Here is a 23,958-nt window from a genome sequence, read left to right as displayed (position 1 = left end):
AGAGGGGTCTGTTTATGCAGCCTTCAGATTTCCTGCGCAAGTGTTTAGATTTCCCGAGATCCCTCTTATCAATCCAGGGCAGCCAATGTAGCCTCTTCTCCCCATCTCACTCACATGCTGGCCCTCCCCTCCCTAGCTCACCCTGGCACCAGACTTACTTGGGCTCATTACCATTTTGCTCTATCCTATAACCAACCCTGCTTTCTGACACGGGGCCATTTAGCAGAAGAGGAACCTAAACGAAGCATCCAACCCGAAAGAGGTAAATGTCTATTTCCGTACCTGATGGGAGTATCTTGGGGGCTGGGAGGTTGACATTATTGAGGAGATTGTGGTGTTAGATAATGGGAGTCATGGTAAAGAGGCTATTTGTGTGTTAAAAGTTATACAGCTTCCACAGAATGCTATACATATGACTTCTGACCCTGCTCGCAGGGCAGGTCGCTCCACGCACCTCAACCCCCCTCGTAAGTGCGCCCAACTGATCACCGTTGCTGCCCGAGTTCGCCGCCACCCTCTCTAAGTTTCAGTTTTTTTGTACTTCTACTGTTTTCTGTGCTTCTGTGCCCCGTAATTTGTGTCACTGCATTGTTTTTCTCTGTGCCCTGTTATTGTGTCACTACATTGCATTCTGTGCCCCCTCGCCGCCCTTTTGCGACCGTCTTCTTTTTCCCGCTCGGTCTCAAGCAACTAGTGAACACCCCCACCCACTACGCCGGCCACACGCTTGACCCCGTCTTCTCCTCCAGCAAGCCCATCTCCTTCAGCCACTCCACCGGACTACACTGGACTTTTCACAGCTGCGTCCACTTCAACTTCAGGAGAACCACGACCCACCACCACCCGCAACAGGTTCCCCGCAGAAGCTGGAGCAAGATCACCACCTCCCTCAGCCAGAACCCTCCCGCCAACACAACGTGGGAGAGGGGTTGGCTAAGGCGCTCGACCTCGGACCTGGGGAACTCGGTTCGAGTCTTGGTAACGACGCCAAAAACCCCCTGTGATTCTGGGCAAATCACTTAATCTCCCCGTGCCTAAAAAAAAAAAATGAAAGTGAGTCCTCATGTAACGTAACTGGTGCTATGTAAAGCGCTCTGATAACTGATTCGGTTCGGTTCTAGTTCGCGCTACATAAAACTCTGCAAAAAAAAAAAACACACACAAAAAAAAAAAAACGGACCCCAACGAAGCAGCCCGCAACCTCACACAGTGGATCACCAACTGCGCCGATGACCTCGCTCCACTGATGAACCCTCCCAGCAGACCCGGCAGCAAGAAAGCCTTGTGGTTCACCTACTAACTCAAAACCTCCAAGAAAAACTGCCGCAACCTCGAGAGCCTGGTGCCACGACCAAACAGAAAACATGACAGTCCTTAAGAACGCCTCCCGCAAACACCACCAGCTGATCCGCACCACCAAAAGGACTACTTTCAAAGAACGTCTGGACAACAACACCCACAACAGCAAGGAACTCTTCAGCATCGTTAAAGAGCTCTCCAACCCCTGCGCCGGCAACAACGACATCACACCCTCGCAAGACCTCTGCGACTCACTCGCCTCGTTCTTCCACCGGAAGATCGCCGATATACACAACAGCCTCGGCGCACAGACCACGCACCCAACCACCAAACCGGCACCCCCCACCACCACCCTCTGCAACTGGACCCCGGTCAGCACCGGAGACACCACCCACACGATGAACACCATCCACTCCGGATCCCCAACCGACCCCTGCCCTCACCACGTCTTCAACAAGGCCGACTCCATCATCGCACCCCAACTCCGGGACATCATCAACACCTCCTTCGCCACCGCCACCTTCCCGGAAAGCTGGAAACACGCCGAGCTAAGCGCTCTCCTGAAGAAACCCACTGCGGACCCCACGGATCTCAAGAACTTCCGCCCCATCTCGCTCCTCCCTTTCCCTGCCAAAGTCATCGAGAAGACTGTCAACAAACAACTCGCCACCTTCCTCGAGACGAACGGATCCCTCGACCCCTCACAGTCCGGTTTCCGAGCTAACCACAGCACCGAGACCGCCCTCATCGCAGCCACCGACGACATCAGATCCCTGCTGGACAACGGGGAAACAGCTGCCCTCATCCTCCTGGATTTCTCAGCAGCATTCGACACAGTATGCCACCGCACACTAATACAGCGCCTCAGCAACACCGGAATCCTAGGGAAGGCACTGGAGTGGATCATCTCGTTCCTCGCCGGAAGAACCCAGAGAGTCACCCTCCCCCCGTTCTGATCCGCAGCCACCTAAGTCATCTGCGGCGTACCTCATGGATCCTCGCTCAGCCCCACCCTATTAAACGTCTACATGAGTCCCCTCGCAGCCATCGCACGCCAACACAACCTAAACATCATCTCCTATGCTGACGACACCCAGCTGATCCTCTCACTCACCAACGACACCGCCAGAGCCAGCCTCCAGGAAGGAATGAAAGACGTTGCAGAGTGGATGAAGACCAGCCGCCTGAAACTGAACTCAGACAAGACGGAAGTCCTCATCCTGGGATCATCCCCCCTCCGCCTGGGACGACTCTTGGTGGCCCCCTGCCCTGGGCACCGCACCCAAGCCAACGTACCATGCACGCAACCTGGGCTTCATCCTGGACTCCTCCCTCACGATGACCAAACAAGTCAACGCCGTCTCGTCATCCTGTTTCAACATCCTGCGCATGCTCCGAAAGATCTTCCAGTGGATCCCCACCGAAACCAGGAAGACGATCACCCAGGCCGTCGTCACCAGCCGACTGGACTACGGGAACACCCTCTACGCGGGAACCACAGCCAAACTCCAGAAAAGACTCCAGCGCATACAGAACGCTTCTGCACGACTCATCCTGGACATCCCCCGCCACGACCACATCTCTGTTCATCTGAGCGACCTGCACTGTCTCCCCGTCAGCAAGAGGATCACGTTCAGACTCCTCACCCACGCACACAAGGCTCTCCACGACTTGGGACCCAAGTACCTCAACAACCGCCTCACATTCTACACACCCACCCGCCAGCTCCGCTCGACCAGCCTCGCCCTCGCCACCGTCCCACATACTCGCAGAGCCACCGCCGGAGGAAGATCCTTCTCCTACCTGGCGGCCAAGACATGGAACTCCCTCCCCGACCACCTACGGCTGACCCAGGACCATCTCTCCTTCAGTAAACAACTTAAGAACTGACTTTTCGAGCAGTAGCGGACCCCCCCCCCCCCTCCCAGCGTCTTGAGACCCTAGCGGGTGAGTAGCGCGCTTTATAAATTCGCCTGATTGATTGATTGAACAATTACATTAAAGATACAGTCTTATAATTTCAGGAATGATTTTAAAAATCTGTACAAAAAAAACCATACATTAACAGAAAGAGGTTAATACATCTGTGAAAGAAGGTGGTTCTGTATTTACTATACCAAAGTAAGGTATATTGTGCATAGAGTCCAGGGAGTCCCCAGACGTATAGCAGAGGCTAAATTAGACAAACACTGACAGCTTCTTTGGCCACAGCGGTTCAGATGTACTGCCATGGAAGATAACATGAGGGTGCTGTGTGCAGTGTTTGTGTGTTGGTCAGCTCACACCATCTACTGAGACACTAAAAGGGACGGAAGTATGGGCCAGTTATTTGGTGAGCCACATAATCCTAGAATAATTTTATTTGTAGGTCCATCTCATAGTGGACCTTCAGGCTGAGAGTGCAACTGTGGTCAAAAGTGGTAGGTGTATGTATACTGGGTGCAAGTGTTGCGTGGGCAGGAATTCATATCTTCTTCCAGACCGGAGTGGAAAAGACCAGAGTAACCAGGAACAAGGTTGCCATCACTAGCTTTGATATTTTTCCAAGAGTCCCATGCTTTCATCTAGGCCTAGGCCATAGCTATGACGTATTCCCAAGCACCCCTTGGCACAACCAAAGTCAAGTAGCAAACCAAAGAAGAACGTGAGGTTTCACAGACAGGCGATGCATAAGGAGTTCGGGCAGACAGTCGATTATTGGACGAACAGAGTCGCATGCACAGACCACATCACTGAACAAAGAAATGAACATTTCTCTACAGTCTATCATAAAATGCGTGCCAATAATGACCCCCAAACAATGGTAAGAGTGGCAAGCACCTTGCTTTACGGTCGTATATTTGCTCGTCAGAGTTTGCACACTGAAAGTGATGGTTGGGCAAAATGCAGCATGGCTTTTAGGACGTGACAGTTTTCCTGTGGACAATCCTTTCATTGTCTGTAAGTACCTGTATTACAACAAGAGTTGCACACATAATGCTGTCTAATGTACAGATACGTTCCTGTATATTTAGAACCATTCCTAAAGCTCAACTTGCTCACAAATTCTGTGGGATTATAGTTCCAGTTAAGGCTGAGCTCGGGTAGCATCCTTACAACTATTGAACAGTTGGATTACCACATAGTGGCAATTGGTGTACTTTATTAATGGTTGGCCATACAGTACACCAGTATGACCAACTCTCCCATGAATCCTCTACCTTTGACTTCAGCAGTGCCCATTTCTTCACATTTATAATATATTCCAGTCTACCATTCATCAAGCATTCCACTTATCCAGGACTTTTAAAGGATTGCTAAGCAGTGGCAGCACTTTGAAAATAGCATTCTCACAGTAGAGAAGGCACATCCATCCTGAGCGATGCTCATAGAACAGATGGGCAGGGAGTACCAGTTAAATGTTGTAATTTCTGGTCTGCACTTTGGGACAGGAAGCCTATTGACAGCAGATATTCCCAAATCCCCAGTGCAAGCCTGATGTGATGGCTGATAATACAATTTTTGTGACTTGTCTCTCTTTCCCTAATCCTAAAAAGCAGAAAGTGCAAACTAAAATCTACAGGGACCACTGGCAAGATCATCCCAAAGGAACAATGTATTTCTCTGTAAGCAATTTAAGGGTTCATGTCCAAAAAAACCTTGACTGTTTTTGAGTTCATGTAGACCGTTACCCCACCACTGGTAGCAAGCCAAACTGACAGTAGCAAGTGGAAGCTATTTTTGAAAAGCATGAGCAACACCATTGGCTTGCAAGTTGATTTCTAAGGACCTTCTACACAAAGGGCCTCTGCACTTGTGGCGGAGGCCCTACAGTCGTGGGGGAGTCTCTGCACTCTGGGTAGTAACTCCCTAATGACAATTTTTACTGCGGAGATTGCACCCTGAGTGCGGAAACTCCCCCACTACTGCGGGGCCTCCGCCACAAGTGTGGAGGCCCTTTGTGAATCAGACTCCGTGTTTTTCATTGAGTGCTGTCCTCGCTTTACGGGACCTATCATGCCCGGTATTACCTATTCTGTAATAGCATTTCCACAGTTACCGTTTTACTCTGGGGAAAAAAAAGTCACTGTTTTGTATGCTAGTAATATGACATTTTGGGTGAGTGGTAATATGAAAGATAAGGAGTAACTCAGAAATTGAAAGCTGTTAGAGAAGCATAGTAGGGGCCAGTCTTGGTGCAGTCTCTCTTTGCTGGGTTCAGGAACAGCAGGCAGTCCTTCAGTCCTCTCTTCAGTACGGAGTTGATCTGAGATGTGGGTGCCACTTTCATGCCCAGTTTGTGCTCTCAGGGATGTGGTGACTACTAGCCTATAGGCTTCCAGATCCTCTCCCACCTAGTGACGCCTTCCTGTGAAATGTCAGAACACAAAACAATTAACCTGGCTCCATACTACCGTACACTCCTACTACTCATCGAGTAACGAACAGTCAACTCTTTTATCTGTCCGAATGGAATTTTTATTATACTATTCCTGTTTCTTTAAAAGTTAATCAAAACAATTTATTTTGGACTGAAGAAGAAACATAGACTTCTCAAATTCACACATGAACTTACACGTATATACAATTCACAATAACATACACTTAAAGACAAAAATGGACTTAGAAACTGTGAAAAAATCATTAGCAACGGCTTACAACATGACAAAATCAGCAAATGAATTCATACATTAATCTGATGCAAAACACATTTTTAGAAACATTTACATCATTTACAAAATGTATTAATAAACATGAACATATCCAATGTTATGAACCACATATTTCAGCTCCAGCATCAAGCGTATCTGAATAGTGTATCAATCCTTTATCCAATAGTCTCCTTCAACACTCGCCGCATTCAGAATTAACTAAATGCCTTCCAAAATGCCAACATGTTTCAAGACTCAGGCGAATAGTACTGGGACTATCATCAGGGCTTCATATAAATGGACCAGATATTCTGTTTTCTAGAGTTGTAGCAGCCGCTCCAGCTCGTTTGCTCCAAGAGTTTTTGACTTTTCTGCCACTGGACTCGTTTATGTTACAGCCTACGAGGCTCCCTTAACTTTGCCAGTATAAATTTCTTTACTGCAGAGTATGGGCAGGACTAAGTTCCTTGAAGACTCTTTATTTTTTGCGCATCTTCACCAATTCAAAACTCTGGATGCAATGGACTATCCTTTTGCTCAAATACAGGCGTGCTTTCCCTCACGGGTATTTTTTTTCACTCAAAAATGAGAAGGAATATTCAACTCGTGCACCATGCTGGTTGTGACTCAACTCTGCATCTCAAAACCCTGTCAAATGTGGCATCTAGCCAGCCCAGAATGCATCATTCTTCCCGCTTTCAAGGTTGTAGGACCCATCTCTTAGTGTGTGCAGTTCCCTAGCCCACCCCAGAGGTATGACTACCTCGGGATTACATACCCATAGAAAAAAAACGGTTTAACAATGGCTTCCTCCTCAACAATAATAGAGCAGCCCCTTTCGTGTGGGTCCACCATTTGCCCTTCAAAGGCGGCTTCCCTATTGAAGTTGGCCTTTTGGTCACACGCCCTGTTTGACCTTCGTGTCATCGAGAGATCACACCTCTTCCATCGCAGGTCCTTTGTTTTCCTTCCTGAAAGTAATTCACACCTCACCCCAGGAGGGCAGAAGGCTGTCTGGTGGCCTGCAACCGTAAACGGTCACTGGAAAACTTTAGGCAACAAAGTGATTATTTACTAAAGTTGTCAATTGTACAAAAATGACAATATATATTCGACTTGCCCTTTAAGTCAAATTTAATCCAAGGACTCCTTTGAAGTCTTGAAGTATTATATTTAGTGTCCTTTTCAGGAGTTAGCACTGCAGAGTTCTCATTGTGTAACTGTGTACTTGCCAATGGGGCTACGAGCCTTTCCAAATTAAAAACAACAATGCAGGTTTTTTTGCTGTCGGGCATTTAAAATTAAAAACTACATGTTTAACTTTTTAATATAATGCACCCAGCCTAGGGCTTAGAAGGCCTGTCTTAGGGGTGACTTATAAATATTAAAAAAGAAGGTTTGGGCTTTGTCATTACTATAAGTGGCATTACTATAAGTGGCAAAGTCGAGCTAGAAGTTTAAAACTACTCTGCCAGCTAGCAGTGGCGGCTAGGAGTCACCCTTTGCTTTGTCACACTTGTGTTGGCACAAACCGTGATGCAGTCCACAAGTGACACTTTAACTTGCAGGCCCTGGGTACCACTGGTACCGTATAAAAGGGACTTATAAGTAAGTTCAAGTATGCCTATTTTGGGTCTACCAGTCAGATATTTTACCTTTTAAAGTTCAGAGAACTGGCACTGAGGCCAGTTTAGCAGTCCTCACTGCACCTTCCAGCAGCATCAGTCCATAAACGTAGAGGTGATCTTGAAAAATGAGGCATTTCCTTGCAGGGTCGGTTTTGTAATATTTTAAAAATTAACTTTGACGTGCAAGGATCATAAATCCCACTTTCAAGTTTTATTGCATACGGCTGGTGCAGCAATGCTTTCTTACTTTGAGTTTCAGATTCCAGTGCATAGATGCTAATAGTTAAAGTACTAATTGCCAGTGTCCTCTGCTATGCAGACTTCTGAATCACCGGGCTGGCTGGTTGTGGTCCTTATCCTTATGGACCATAATTTCTCTTCCATTGCTCTGTTAATGCCTGCTTTCTGGGTTACTGATCGTTCCAGCTACTTTTTTTTCCAGGGCAACAGTTAGCTAGTTGTGATTCTGATATCCAGGTCTACAGCTCTAAAGCTCTACAAATTTCTTCAAAACAACCTACATCACTGATGACTGTAATGCAGACCACCAAGGAGGATCTCTGTCCTCTCCCCACTTAGCCCATAGAGTTCCAAGCCTTGCACAGTGAATGCCCTAATTACTGTAATTCAGAATAAGAGGTTGATTGAAATTTCTAGGTACCCACCATACACTGGGACCTGGTGAGTTACTTATAGTATCCAGTAAACCTTATCTGAGCATGTCGTATCTCTCACTCATCTTACCTCCATCACACCATTAAGCACTGCCACTCAAAACACGATAAAAGCGCCAGTCTGCTCACTCACTGAACGCCAGTATTCTTCCCACAAAGGCACACAGCAAGAACAATACCCTTCCAAACAAACACTACCCCAACAGTGTAGCATGGTGGCTGTCATGTTCTTTGGTACAATGCAGTGGGGTATGAAGCACCATATAAACTCAAATACTACTACTACCGGATTAATACTTCTCATTTATGTTTTTTTTTAGAAAAACAGTCTTCCCTAAGATGACCAAAATTTTTATAGCATTTATTTTCCATTCCAACTAATTTTTCACTTTACAGTGCCATTTCCTGTGTGTCACTTCTGTACATGCGAATAGCATTCCATAAAGTGAATCTGAAAAATGTTTTGCATGTTCATCCACAGACAGCAAAACCATTTAATGTGAAGCATTTGTTGATATATTATGTGCACCATTCCTTGTTGCTATGGTACTTGTAGATATTTTAACTGCGAGCCTAGGGGCCTATGCTGTATCGAAAGCAAATATTCTTCTGCAGGAGTTTCGTAAGACTGTGTTTAGTGCAAATGTCACTGTTTACTAACACTCTTATGTTGTTTTTCACACTAAAGCCATGTCTGGTAAATTAGTCTTCCAACATGTGTTCAATAAAAACCTTGTTGCAGGACTCTATTTGAGTCCCACGTGTCAGGAGCACTGCAGTTGTCTGTGATATTTGATGGTAAAGGTGTGGGTATCCTGAGATAGAGGAACCCAGAATGACCGATATGTGGGCAATGATGCTTTTTGCAGATCAACCTAAGAAAATATTTTGCTAACTTTTGACATTAAGAGCAGACTCGACTTAAAATGGGTCTGTGGTTGTGGTTGGGTGTGGGTATTTATTGTGTTACATTGCATTTCAGATACATTTGTGTAGTGTTTGTATAATGTAGCCAGCCATAGCATATGCTCTGAAGATTCCGCCATGCTCTGAAGAATCCACCATTGCTTCGACAAAGAAGCAGCCTTTATACGATTTACCATTGTTGGTTCTAAAGAAGTCCACTAGGTGTGGCAGGGAGCATCCATCGCAATGGGCATTATACAGCCATCTACAGTACGTGCAGGTATGGGTCACTGTACACTGCAACAGAATCAACCATTTTGTGATTAGACATGGTATGTAACTGAGTAGTCTACCCAACTGTGTAACGGAGTAACTCGTAGTAGTGGACATTATATAACCAGCCATGGTAAATGTTCTGCGGACTCTATCCAGCATCTGCAACCAGCCACAGTATGTGCCCTGAGTCCGCTTAGGTGCTACAAATTGAATGGTCCATTTTAACCAGACATGATATATACTCTTTAAGGTCCTTACAAGAATGGGATTGGCCATTAATAAACCAACCAATAGCGGTATCTTGAGTTCTAACAAGTCACCCTCTAGTGATGGGCTGAGTACAATGCTGAATTTTAAAAAAGCACATGGGAAACCAGGGCTAATGGTAGCCATGTGCTCTTGTAGCAAGTTGCCTCCACACTTTTAAAAGCTTGGAACGCCTAACATTACTAGCAAGCATGGGTAACACCACTGTAAGTAATTAGAATATTAGTTGAGGCGTTGAGAACCCAGCTCAAATACTAATCATAATCCTTGTCAGAATGAAACATTAAAGTCACTAAAAAAACTTCTGTTTCACCCTCTGGTAGCTTGACACAAAAGCAGCCAAGCTTAACTTAGAAGCAATATTTAAAGTATTTATTCAGTACTCAAACAGTAATCAAATGAAAACACAACAGAAGAACTCAGAAGCACTTCATCAGGATACTGCATCTCTGCATCAGGACTGCATCTCTGCAGTATCTTTGCATTAAATCTTGTGTCATTCTCCTCAGGATGTTTTTAGCAGTTCTCGGTAGCAGACGCCATGTTACTCTCAGTGGTATGTCTTGTCACACTCATCAGTGCCTGTGGAATTTCACAACCACCTTGTCTGGTGTCTCCGCATATTTTATGTTATTTCAAAGTGCAGTTCACATCCTCTTCATTAAATCTACACAATGTTACATATCCCTTACCAGCTTCTCTGTAGCGTTTTACATCTCCCTCTACAGAACCTCTCCTGCTAAGCTTAGGTCGTTCCCAGTAGTTAAAATGAGTGCAAATAGCACTTTGCCTCTGAACATTAAATCGCTTTCAGATAGGAAGTGGAACATCTCGAAACGATATTTTAGGATGAAACTTCCAGAAAAATCCCTGTCTTGGCTCGAGCACCAAAATCAAGGCTGTGAACAAGAATAGTTCCTAGACCTCCTACAGTTTTGGCACAGTATGATGTGAAATCAGAGCTCGGGTGCGGCTTTGCTTCGACAAAGTGCTCTGGTGATTCAGTCTGATCTGTAGTAAAAACACACTCTTCGCCATCTTGAAACGGTAATAGTGCTTCATTTAGTGCAGGGCAGAAAACTGTGAAAGTAACCTAGATTGTCTTTGCTGTGAGTTTACCAACTGGTTCTCTTAATTTTTCAATAAGTAAAAATGTGATTGTTGCTGTGAGCCAAAGCACGAAGCAAAACTATGGCTACGTTCTGTTTACCTGTTTGAACTTTAACTTTCACACTGTAGTCCTCTGTCTGTTTCGTGCAGTGTGTGGCCGGAAAAGGCAGGCTAAATGTGATTCGTTGCTGATTTCGATTATGCAGATTTTTAAAGCAGTGAGTCACCCAGAATCTACTTACAATGCTTTATTGCTAAGAAAGCGTCTGCCTGTGCATCTTTAAATTGTTATTTTGTGGTGTTATACAGTCGTGTGTTTTTGTTGAAATGACGATGTAGGACCTTTTCTTACTGTATGTAAGAAGGGTTTTTACTTTTTCTGCCCGTTTGAGCTGCAGTGCGTTGCGTTAAGACTATACTTACAGGGATCATTTCTATAGTTCTTAACTGAGGAAATGTGTTCGAAAGTGTCTGGTCTTCGCTAATCACGATGAAGAGTCGTAGCGTTTCCTTCTGAGCGCGAAGCGAGTGGACAGTGTTGCATTTATGCAACTGCTGTTTGCTATTGATGACCGTTCCTCTCTCGATGGAGGAAGGAAACACAAACTGAGTGGTTAGATCTTTACTATAGTATAAGTAAGATGATTAAATCGATTCTGTAGTCTGTTCTACTGCTGTTTCCAGTTTTAATAGCGGAGCGGGTGTATGCAAGTGGGGTGAAAACGTTTGAGTCTCCTCTTTAATTTGGTACATTTGAGTCTCCTCTTTAATTTGGTACATTTGATTTTGAAAAGCACGAAGAGTACTTTTCAAATGGACCCTGGCCAGATTCATCAAACCTTCAACGCCGCGCTGCCATGCCTGAAAGGGGAAAGCGTACAGTGTTGAGGCAGTCCCAGGTTTATTACTCTCCGTAAATCTGGGAATGAAAAGCATGGGTGGATGGATGGAAACAGCCGCTCTCCACCCATTTGACACATTCTCGGCGCAGAGTAACGCAAAGCCGCGAGTTGGCGCTGCCTTGCGTTTTTCCCTTGCGTGAAGTGCTCTTCACACTGCAGAGACCCTGTTAAGTGCTAAGAGCGGCCGTGCTGGCTGGCACCTCGTCTCTGCCACATCTGTTTGTGTTCAGAAAAGAACAGGCCCCTGACAGTGCCCCAACCGTAGGAGCCTCTAAGAGCCACCCCTTTATATTATTTCCTCTACATGCCACTACACTTCAGTTGCCCGTTTCAAGTCATGCCTGTTGAACCCCAGTCCTTGTTGCCCCTGGTGGTAGCTGGTACCTGGGTGTATTTTATTTACAAGTATCTAGTGGTATAGATTAGACTTCCAAACGCTGTGGAGAATCTGAGACGGGCATTTGCAGATATTTAGCCACGGTCTCAGCGCAGTGACGTCATGTGAGGGTTTGGCTCTCATGCTTTGCATTCAAACCCCATGCCACATGTTTCAGAAGTCCCTGCTGCCTCACCCCATGTGATGCCAAGCAACTTTACACATATGTACAGCTTCTGGCAGCGTTATTTGTCTCGGAGGACGAAGCACATATATATATCATGTGAAGCCTCTGATCAGTTATATTACCAGTGCAATTATATAATGCCTTGTTTATAAGCCTCGTTTCACGACATCCAATCTATCAGAGGGCTTGGAGGCTTCTTTAGGGCTACGACGCACTGCATACATTATACCTATGGAGGAGCCATTTATTGAACAATCAAGAAAGCCCTTGAGGCCTACCAATAGGTATGAAAAGTACTACACGAATGCCCATACAATACAGTCCTCCCAATTCTATGGCTAAGATTTCGAATTCCAGGAGGGCGGGGGTGGCGGTGGGGGATGTGGAGTCTGGGGGGTCATGGAACAGGGTGTTATCACCATCCAGCTGGGGAAACGGGTTCAAGTCTCGGCAGGGACGTACAACATCCTGTGATTCTGGGCAAATCACTTAATATCCCTGTACCTAACAAAACAAATGTGTCTGTAACACAACTGGTGCTCAGGTAAAGGTTGCGCTATATAAAAACAAAAAAAGGTCTGAGTACCCTTCTTATTTGGGAAAAAAACACCTCCTTGGTAACCTGCTAGCTCTTGATTGAATTAGAAGGTCAACACTGAAGTTATAATCAAAGCACCAGATTCCCCCTGACATCAGGGAGGAGAGCAATTGCACAGAACCTACGGTCACACGTTGCAGCCATTTGGCAACGTTTAACAAACACAATCTCAGAAATATACTGTTCCCTACAAAGTACAACAAGCATTGGCAATGCAATAGGTCTCGCATTTACGCGAGTTTAAGCTATCAGCATTGTAAATGAAAATGCCTTTTATTTATGCTTTAAAAACAAACATAAATAAAAGGCATTGTGATTTACAATCCCAATAGCTCAAAACTGCGTAAGTGTGAGACCTATTGCATTGCAAATGCTTGTTCATGAGTGTAAAAACCCCACAGGAAAGGCCGATCTTGGTATTTTTTTTAGATTGTTTTCTGGGATCCCTCCCAAGTGAAGCTTTTGGCCATATTGTTTGTAATGTATGTTGTAATCTGAACTCACTAAACCAAATTTGAATTAAAAAAAATGAATGGGGGAGAGAAACCTCACTCCCCCCCGAACCTTCAACAGGCCGTTCAGGCTCACTTACACGCTCGTTCAAACCCATTTGTGATGCGCTTTAAAGTAGGGGGTATGTTATTTCCTTGGCTACGCTACCCCCTTGTGTATGGTGATGTGCATTATGCAGTGAAAGGAAATTGTGCTTCAACCGTGCTGTAGCGTAATTAATGGTTTGTACTATATGTCAGAGAAACATTTCGGGCATCGGGTTGTACTACTATACGTGAGTGTAACACTTCCGCGGGTGCCTCAAAATAATTTTAAATAAGGAATGCTGTCATTGGATATTTCTTTGACCAATTGTACTGATGCTGGCCCTCCCCTCCCTAACTCACCCTGGCATCAGACTTGCTTGGGCTCAGTCCCATTTTGCTCTATCCTATAACCAACCCTGCTTTCTGACATGGGGCCATTTAGCAGAAGAGGAACCTAAACGAAGCATCCAGGCCGAGAGAGGTAAATGTCTATTTCCGTACCTGATGGGGAGTGGCTCGGGGGCTGGGAGGTTGACATTATTGAGAAGAATGTGGTGCTAGATAATGGGAGTCATGGTAAGGAGGCTATTTATGTGTTAAAAGTTATCCAGCTTCCACAGAATGCTATACATATGAACAATTACATTAAAGATACAGTTTTATAATTTCAAGAATGATTTAAAAAATCTGTACAAACGATACCATACATTAACAGAAAGAGGTTAATACATCTGTGAAAGTAGGTGGATCTGTATTTACTATACCAAAGTAAGGTATATTGTGCATAGAGTCCAGGGAGTCCCCAGACGTATAGCAGAGGCTAAATTAGACAAACACTGACAGCTCTCTTTGTGATAGTGCGGGCAAGCAGTTAGGCTTAGCCAGAGGGTGTGTTTAGCATTTATTGTATTCACTCGATCAAGAACTGATTACACACTCTCAAACACTCAATCCAGACCAATTGGGAAAGTTTAAAAAAGGAATACTTATGTTCTATTTTGAGAACCAAGCAGAACATGATTAAAATATCTGGGGTATGATCTTAATTCATGACCATGAGGTGGCAGTAACAAGGGCTCCCGGCAATAAAACCGCAGTGGTGCATACATTTATTTACTCAAAATCAAATAAAGCTCTTTGAGCACAATTATTGCTGAAAATAAGGTGATATTTTTGAACAAATTAGTATTTACAAAAAATGAAAGCTAGACTTTGAGACACAGGTTGTGTTTTCGGAAATGGATTTCTTTGACAGAGCACGTGCAATTCCAAAATACTTTAGGATGATAATTAGCTATAATTCCTGTTGAACCACAAAGGATTCTTTTTGATGTCATAGCAATATCTGTTTGGTTGCAGGGGACACATTGTTCCTTTCAATGTTGATATTTCATGACAGTATGGACCTTGTCCGTAATTTATTATCATTGCACATAACTTGTAGTTTCTTAGCCTGCGAGATCTGTTTCACCTTTCATCTTTTCACATTTCAAGTAGATAATCTGGCCCCTTCTGGAATTAAGAGGCAACTCGTAATGGAGGCCTAACTGAACTTTCCACTTCCCCAAGGTGGTTGTTAATCTACTACCATTAAAACATTTCTTGGAAATCCAATTTTTTCCCCATGATTGATTTTGATGTATGCCGAATATCATGTTGATGCTCGATGTCTGCACGCCTGTTAGTGGCAATGAGATGAAGGTTTAAGACACAAGCGTCAATTTAAGAGAGTTGTGTGTTTTCGAGTTGTGCTGTTTTATATGTCGCTGTGACAAGATCATTTTAGGTGGGTCTTTTTCTATGGGGTGGCAGTTTATATAAAACTAGAGTTGGCCTGCTGGATCCCTGTGGAACGGGGGCCATACTTATTGCTTCTTTGGCCACAGCGGTTCAGATATACTGCCAAGGAAGATAACATTAGGATGCTTTGTGCAGTGTTTGGGTGTTGGTCAGCTTACACCATCTACAGAGACACTAAAAGGGACGGAAGTATGGGCCAGTTACTTGGTGAGCCACATAATCCTAGATTAATTTTATTTGTAGGTCAATCTCATAGTGGACCTTCAGGCTGAGAGTGCAACTGTGGTCAATAGTGGTAGGAGTATGTATACTGGGTGCAAGTGCTGTGTGGGCAGGAATTCATATGTTCTTCCAGACCGGAGTGGAAAAGACCAGAGTAACCAGGAACAAGGTTTCTATCACTAGCTTTGATATTTTCCCAAGAGTCCCATGCTTTCATCTAGGCCTAGGCCATAGCTATGACGTATTCGCAAGCACCCCTTGGCACAACCAAAGTCATGTAGCAAACCAAAGAAGAACGTGAGGTTTCACAGACAGGCGATGCATAAGGAGTTCGGGCAGACAGTCGATTAATTTAGGCCCAGATCCTTGTGCTGGGGTGAATGTATGACATTGTTCTACATTCTGTCCATCAACTGTGTTTTTTGCAATTTTCACCCCGAGTGGGCTGGATATGCTCAGACGTGAGTCCCAGGCTCTCTGCACCACTGGAGTCAAGCTATCCAGGCTGATGAAGGCTGATAGCCAGAAACCGGTCCTTGGATGCTTGATTCCGATCTGGGAAAGACATGGCTTGGTAGTTCGGACTGGACTGTTCCCATGAGGCACAGGGTCAGAGCTGATTTGCATATAGCCAGTTCCTAACCCAGGGTGGTGTGGAGTGCAAAAAAACGATGGATTTAGGCCCAGATCCTTGTACTGGGGTGAATGTATGACATTGTTCTACATTCTGTCCATCAACTGTGTTTTTTGCAATTTTCACCCCGAGTGGGCTGGGTATGCTCAGACGTGAGTCCCAGGCTCTCCACACCACTGGAGTCAAGCTATCCAGGCTGATGAAGGCTGATAGCCAGAAACCGGTCCTTGGATGCTTGATTCCGGTCTGGGAAAGACATGGCTTGGTAGTTCGGACTGGACTGTTCCCATGAGGCACAGGGTCAGAGCTGATTTGCATATAGCCAGTGTCTAACCCATGGTGGTGTGGAGTGCAAAAAAACGATGGATTTAGGCCCAGATCCTTGTACTGGGGTGAATGTATGACATTGTTCTACATTCTGTCCATCAACTGTGTTTTTTGCAATTTTCACCCCGAGTGGGCTGGGTATGCTCAGACGTGAGTCCCAGGCTCTCCACACCACTGGAGTCAAGCTATCCAGGCTGATGAAGGCTGAAAGCCAGAAACCGGTCCTTGGATGCTTGATTCCGGTCTGGAAAAGACATGGCTTGGTAGTTCGGACTGGACTGTTCCCATGAGGCACAGGGTCAGAGCTGATTTGCATATAGCCAGTGTCTAACCCAGGGTGGTGTGGAGTACAAAAAATTGATGGATTTAGACCCAGATCCTTGTACTGGGGTGAATGTATGACATTGTTCTACATTCTGTCCATCAACTGTGTTTTTTGCAATTTTCACCCCGAGTGGGCTGGGTATGCTCAGACGTGAGTCCCAGGCTCTCCACACCACTGGAGTCAAGCTATCCAGGCTGATGAAGGCTGATAGCCAGAAACCGGTCCTTGGATGCTTGATTCCGGTCTGGGAAAGACATGGCTTGGTAGTTCCGACTGGACTGTTCCCATGAGGCATAGGGTCAGAGCTGATTTGCATATAGCCAGTGTCTAACCCAGGGTGGTGTGGAGTGCAAAAAAAACGATGGATTTAGGCCCAAATCCTTGTACTGGGGTGAATGTATGACATTGTTCTACATTCTGTCCATCAACTGTGTTTTTTGCAATTTTCACCCCGAGTGGGCTGGGTATGCTCAGACGTGAGTCCCAGGCTCTCCACACCACTGGAGTCAAGCTATCCAGGCTGATGAAGGCTGATAGCCAGAAACTGGTCCTTGGATGCTTGATTCCGGTCTGGGAAAGACATGGCTTGGTAGTTCGGACTGGACTGTTCCCATGAGGCACAGGGTAGGAGAGTAGGGTCTGCTATCCTATGGTCACCCCAAATTTTTGCTTTTTGCTTCACTGATTTTCGACTTACTGAGGCTGTGGGCCTGCTAATCAGACCCCCAGCCTGCTGTTCTCTCTCTAAATTAGTAATACATGTGCTATAGGTACATACCACAATTGGAAATGGACTCCTTGTCAGCCCCTGTACCATGCACTATAGGTGCCCAGGGCATAGGTGCCACCAAGGCCTACCAGGGGCTGCAGCATATCTTTTGCCACCCTGGCTGGTTCTTAAATTGACACAACTGGCTGATCACTCAGCTGGGGCAAGAGGGTGTAATCACCCCTTGCTTAGATATAGTATACCTATATCTAAACCTATATCTGGACACATATAAACCTGTGAGCCACTCCTATGGAAGGCCCTATCAATCCTGGAGGCAGAGTGCATGGTTTAATGTGAGATGGAGCTCTAGCATGAGCTGAGCCTGTCTGCAGCTCTCGGGAACAACTCCCTAAGCTGTTCCGGGATAATGCCATACCATATACTATTAAGTGCATTATAATCCTCGCGGTTATATGGCAACTTTGGTTTGGCTTTATCAAAACATGTCGTGTAAGGTGTCATACGATTTGGAATACTATCCCCTCGCCAGTTCTGGCGACGGGGATAGCATTCCACCCCTCTAGAGGGAGAAGACATGTTACTTTACTGAAATGCGGTTGATTTTTAAAAGAGCCTCAGATCCACAAAATGGATGCTTCTGCCACAGACACGAGTCTGACCCCCTGCAGCTGACCGAAACTCAGCCAAGGGGGCCTGGACAAAGGATTTCCTGTCGCAGGGAGGTGTCACACCCCCCCAGACAGGAGATAGTGAATTGTAGCAGGGAGGTTTGAAAGAAACCAGACACTGCTTGGGGAGCACAAGGCTGCCCCTTGCATAATCCGGCCAAACCGGTTCTGGGGCCCACCAGCCCCTGTCCCAGCGCGACCTGGATCAAAGGAAAGGGGTGTATCCACCCCCTTCCTGGGTCCCACCCATAGGAGGGGACCTAGCAGGTAATCCAGCCCCCTAGATTGGTATAAGAATGGGAGCAGTGCCAATGCAATTCAGATTATCCTGATGAAACATAAGAAACGAAACTCTGGACCCTTCGACATCCTACTCAACGTAGAAGACTGAAGAATCTCCCTTGTGGTCAAGGAGTGACCACCCTGTGCAAACAGGCACCATCCAGCCATCGACGTCTGCTTTGTTGCAGTTCCCGCCGGAACTCGAGCGACAGAGATCGACGAGATCAAGCTTGCCTGCCTTCTAACAGCCCGATGCACAGTCACTGCAGAGCTGTGACCCGTGGAGGCGACCGGAAGCGTGGGGCACGCCATCTTGAAAAGACCACGAGACGCTGACCGTGCAGCCCACGAGTGACCCTCGAAGCTGTACACCGGGGTTTGAGAAGCCCCAACCCTGAGCCACTCTTGCACCGAAGTTCAGCCCTCCACACTCGACGAGTGCTGCGTGGGGCCCTTCTGCTTCTTTTGGCTCAACGCGTTGGCCCGGTCACTTGCCAGCTGGCTTGTGGCCCCTGTGCCGACGAAAACCGAAATACGACTTGTGATTCTGGTTGCTCCAGATTTACACCAGCTCCCCTGAAAAGGAGCCCCACTCTGACCCTCCTGGTCCGAGTGAGAAGCAATCTTCCAGTTCCGCGTGGATTGCTTTTGCCAAGTGTTGTTTGCTCCACTCTTGAAGCCGACAGCGCCGACGGCGAGAGCCCTCGTGGGACAGATCGTGACCCGCTCCTGGACGTCGCAGATGCCCCAGAGCCCACGTGACAGCGGAGAGAAGCTCCTCGACAACCACCTGATTGCTCCCGACATTGCCTGGTTCCATCCTGGTTCCACCCTGGTCACTGCTGAGTGACCCAGACTCTGTCCCATCTGCTTTCAGGTACTTTACGACTCTGATCCACCCTTGGATCACACCGAACACTTCTCCTTCACATCGCCTGCAGCATCTTCAGCTTCAAGCACCCAGAACCTTCACGACGAAACCCGACGCCACTTCGACCCTATGCACCCGCTTCCTTTGGGTGAGGTAACATTGCAACGCCGGTGTTCCCACACTGGTACATACCTCTAGGGTCTGTGTCTAAAGTTTTGTCCTTCTAGGTTCAGCGGAAGTATCCTAAAACTCTATTTGTGTAACTTTTACGCACCATTGACTTGCATTGGTGCATGCGTGTGCTTTAAGCACTGCACCCGAATCCCGCGGGCTTTTCCCGACTTCAGCATTGCTTGTCCCGACTGCTCCCAGCGATGCCCTAGGCCTAACCACTGTTCGATTGGTATCTCTTATACCACTTTCTTAGTATATGGTCTGAGTGGCCCCTCACCCTCATCCATAATTGTGCAACTTTGTATGTTATACTGTGCTTTTGATTTAACGCTTGTGGCCCTTTGTTCATAAAGAGTACTGGGGATTATTTTGAGAATAAATACATATATTTTTATAATATATACTTGTGTGGTGTCCTTTCATTTGATATTACAGGACTGTGATTGGTAAAACAGCTCGCTTAACACGACCTCTTGAGTTAAGCCTTCAAGGCTGCTTAGTCTATGCTACCATTAAGATAGCTTGTCTACAAGGTTGACTTACAACCAGACACCATAAGGGATAGTTTGGACTGATACAAGGTGGTTCCAGAATTGGAAACATCATATATCAGGCCAACTTCGCACACACAGGGTCAGAGCTGATTTGCATATAGCCAGTGTCTAACCCAGGGTGGTGTGGAGTGCAAAAAAACGATGGATTTAGGCCCAGATCCTTGTACTTGGGTGAATGTATGACATTGTTCTACATTCTGTCCATCAACTGTGTTTTTTGCAATTTTCACCCCGAGTGGGCTGGGTATGCTCAGACGTGAGTCCCAGGCTCTCCACACCACTGGAGTCAAGCTATCCAGGCTGATGAAGGCTGATAGCCAGAAACCGGTCCTTGGATGCTTGATTCCGGTCTGGGAAAGACATGGCTTGGTAGTTCGGACTGGACTGTTCCCATGAGGCACAGGGTCAGAGCTGATTTGCATATAGCCAGTGTCTAACCCAGGGTGGTGTGGAGTGCAAAAAAACGATGGATTTAGGCCCAGATCCTTGTACTGGGGTGAATGTATGACATTGTTCTACATTCTGTCCATCAACTGTGTTTTTTGCAATTTTCACCCCGAGTGGGCTGGGTATGCTCAGACGTGAGTCCCAGGCTCTCCACACCACTGGAGTCAAGCTATCCAGGCTGATGAAGGCTGATAGCCAGAAACCGGTCCTTGGATGCTTGATTCCGGTCTGGGAAAGACATGGCTTGGTAGTTCGGACTGGACTGTTCCCATGAGGCACAGGGTCAGAGCTGATTTGCATATAGCCAGTGTCTAACCCAGGGTGGTGTGGAGTGCAAAAAAACGATGGATTTAGGCCCAGATCCTTGTACTGGGGTGAATGTATGACATTGTTCTACATTCTGTCCATCAACTGTGTTTTTTGCAATTTTCACCCCGAGTGGGCTGGGTATGCTCAGACGTGAGTCCCAGGCTCTCCACACCACTGGAGTCAAGCTATCCAGGCTGATGAAGGCTGATAGCCAGAAACCGGTCCTTGGATGGTTGATTCCGGTCTGTGAAAGACATGGCTTGGTAGTTCGGACTGGACTGTTCCCATGAGGCACAGGGTCAGAGCTGATTTGCATATAGCCAGTGTCTAACCCAGGGTGGTGTGGAGTGCAAAAAAACGATGGATTTAGGCCCAGATCCTTGTACTGGAGTGAATGTATGACATTGTTCTACATTCTGTCCATCAACTGTGTGAGGTTTCACAGACAGGCGATGCACAAGGAGTTCGGGCAGACAGTCTATTATTGGACGAACAGAGTCGCATGCACAGACCACATCACTGAACAAAAAAAGGAACATTTCTCTACAGTCTATCATAAAATGCGTGCCAATAATGACCCCCAAACAATGGTGAAAGTGGCAAGCACCTTGCTTTAGGGTCATATATTTGCTCGTCAGAGTTTGCACACTGAAAGTGATGGTTGGGCAAAATGCAGCATGGCTTTTAGGACGTGACAGTTTTCCAGTGACCAATCCTTTCATTGTCTGTAAGTACCTGTTATTACAACAAGAGTTGCACACATAATGCTGTCTAATGTACAGATACGTTCCTGTATATTTAGAACCATTCCTAAAGCTCAACTTGCTCACACATTGTGTGGGAATATAGTTCCAGTTAAGGGTGAATTTGGGTAGCATCCTTACAACTATTGAACAGTTGGACTACCACATAGTGGCAATTGGTGTACTTTATTAATGGTTGGCCATACAGTACACCAGTATGACCAACTCTCCCATGAATCCTCTACCTTTGCCTTCAGCAGTGCCCATTTCTTCACATGTATACTATATTCCAGTCTACCATTCATCAAGCGTTCCACTTATCCAGGACTTTTAAAGGATTGCTAAGCAGTGGCAGCACTTTGAAAATAGCATTCTCACAGTAGAGAAGGCACATCCATCTTCAGCGATGCTCCTAGAACAGATGGACAGGGAGTACCAGTTAAATGTTGTAACTTCTGGTCTGCACTTTGGGACAGGAAGCCTATTGACAGCAGATATTCCCAAATCCCCAGTCCAAGCTTGACTTAATGGCTGGATAATACGATTTTTGGGACTTGTCTCTCTTTCCCTAATCCTAAAAAGCAAAAAGCGCAAACTAAAATCTACAGGGACCACTGGCAAGTTCATCCCAAAGGAACACTGTATTTCTCTGTAAGCAATTTGAAGGTTCATGTCCGAAAAAACCTTGACCGTTTTTGAGTTCATGTAGACCGTTAACCCACCACTGGTAGCAAGCCAAACTGACAGTAGCAAGTGGAAGCTATTTTTGAAAAGCATGAGCAACACCATTGTCTTGCAAGTTGATTTCTAAGAGCCTGATTCACAAAGGGCCTCTGCACTCATGGCGGAGGCCCTACAGTCGTGGGGGAGTATCTGCACTCTGGATAGAAACTCCCTATGACAATTTTTATTGTGGAGATTCTGCCCTGAGTGCGGAAACTCCCCCACTACTGTGGGGCCTCCGCCACAAGTGTGGAGGCCCTTTGTGAATCACACTCTGTGTTTTTCATTGAGTGCTGTCCTCGCTTTACGGGACCTATCATGCCCGGTATTGCCTATTCTGTAATAGCATTTCCACAGTTACCGTTTTACTCTGGGAAAAAAAATCACTGTTTTATATGCTAGTATTGTGACATTTTGGGTGAGTGGTAATATGAAAGATAAGGAGTAACTCAGAAATGGAAAGCTGTTAGAGAAGCATAGTAGGTGCCAGTCCTGGTGCAGTCTCTCTTTGCTGGGTTCAGGAACAGCAGGCAGTCCTTCAGTCCTCTCTTCAGTACGGAGTTGATCTGAGATGTGGGTGCCACTTTCATGCCCAATTTGTGCTCTCAGGGATGTGGTGACTACTAGCCAATAGGCTTCCAGATCCTCTCCCATCTAGTGACGCCTTCCTGTGTAATATTTGGGAAAAAGGGGACCCCTACATAATGTTCTGTTTGCTATTCGTAGGGAGTACATAGACACTTAGGAAAGGGAGTAAAATAGAAAACTGATAATTATAGAGCCCTTATAACATCAAGCGACCATCAATGAATATTTCATGAGACATGACGATGTATCAAAATCTTGAGATCATGATTATTGCTCCTTCTATATTTTTTTCTTTAACTTGTTTTTTAGACTAGAAATGTATTATTTACATAAAATTACATTCAATTATACATATTACACATATTCACATAACAACAAAAAAAGGGGAAATAGACAGTGTTATACGATATATTCGGTCGATGGACATTTTGGGGAAGGCAATGCGGTGGAATAAAACACTACGCTCGTTTCGGCCAGTGGCCTTCGTCAGGTGACCGTCAATCGCAAATTAGAAACATAACAGTGTGCAGGTTTTAGGGAAACCTAAATGGGAAAAACATAAAAAATGTATGTGTGATTATAATGGTCGCTATTATATATACAACAATTTACATATTTACAAAGGTCTAAAGGGTCTTTTCATTACATTACATTACATGATGTTTGTAACAGCAATAAAGCATTATAGTTATGTTCCATGTATCCTTGGTAATTGACTATGAAGAGTTCCAATATCTACAACGTCACATTTTGCCTAAAGTCATGTTTTTATAGATAACAATCTCTTCCATTTATGCATGCTGTTCAATATATGACATCAGATGGTTCTAAGTTATGACATCACTGTTGCATACTACATAGATTTCTTCACTTTCTATTATGTACTGCCAGTTCTAAGTGGGTAGAATAAGATCAATAGGGGGTAAAAAACAGTAGGGTGTAAATATACAAAGCAGAAAGCACTCTAGAAGTTGAATGTTACTTACAGATATAATATTTAGTGGTACTTGATTCTAGTATTTTCAAATATGTATACTTCTTTTATACTGTGGAAAAGATATAGACATACACAAGTTGTTTAGGTTTGAGTTTTTTTAACAAAAAGATTTGTTTTACTGAATTGCAAAAAGGCAGTTTACTACAGCGAGATCATAGTTATACCTTG

The 23,958-nt window shown here is 45.4% G+C and overlaps 1 protein-coding gene and 1 pseudogene across 1 annotated transcript in view; both read left to right on the top strand.

The window, feature by feature from the left end:
- Positions 1-23,958, top strand: part of ABITRAM (actin binding transcription modulator) — a 567,965-nt gene that overhangs the window by 228,991 nt on the left and 315,016 nt on the right. The gene's annotated exons all lie outside the window — the stretch shown is intronic.
- LOC144829854 (small nucleolar RNA U3) lies at positions 11,201-11,406 on the top strand (annotated as a pseudogene).

The sequence above is a fragment of the Lissotriton helveticus genome, chromosome 4_1, assembly GCF_964261635.1.
Source record: "Lissotriton helveticus chromosome 4_1, aLisHel1.1, whole genome shotgun sequence".
Classification (NCBI taxonomy): Eukaryota; Metazoa; Chordata; class Amphibia; order Caudata; family Salamandridae; genus Lissotriton; species Lissotriton helveticus.
The sequence above is the reverse complement of the archived record's forward strand: the minus strand, read 5'-3'. Positions and strand labels throughout refer to the sequence as shown.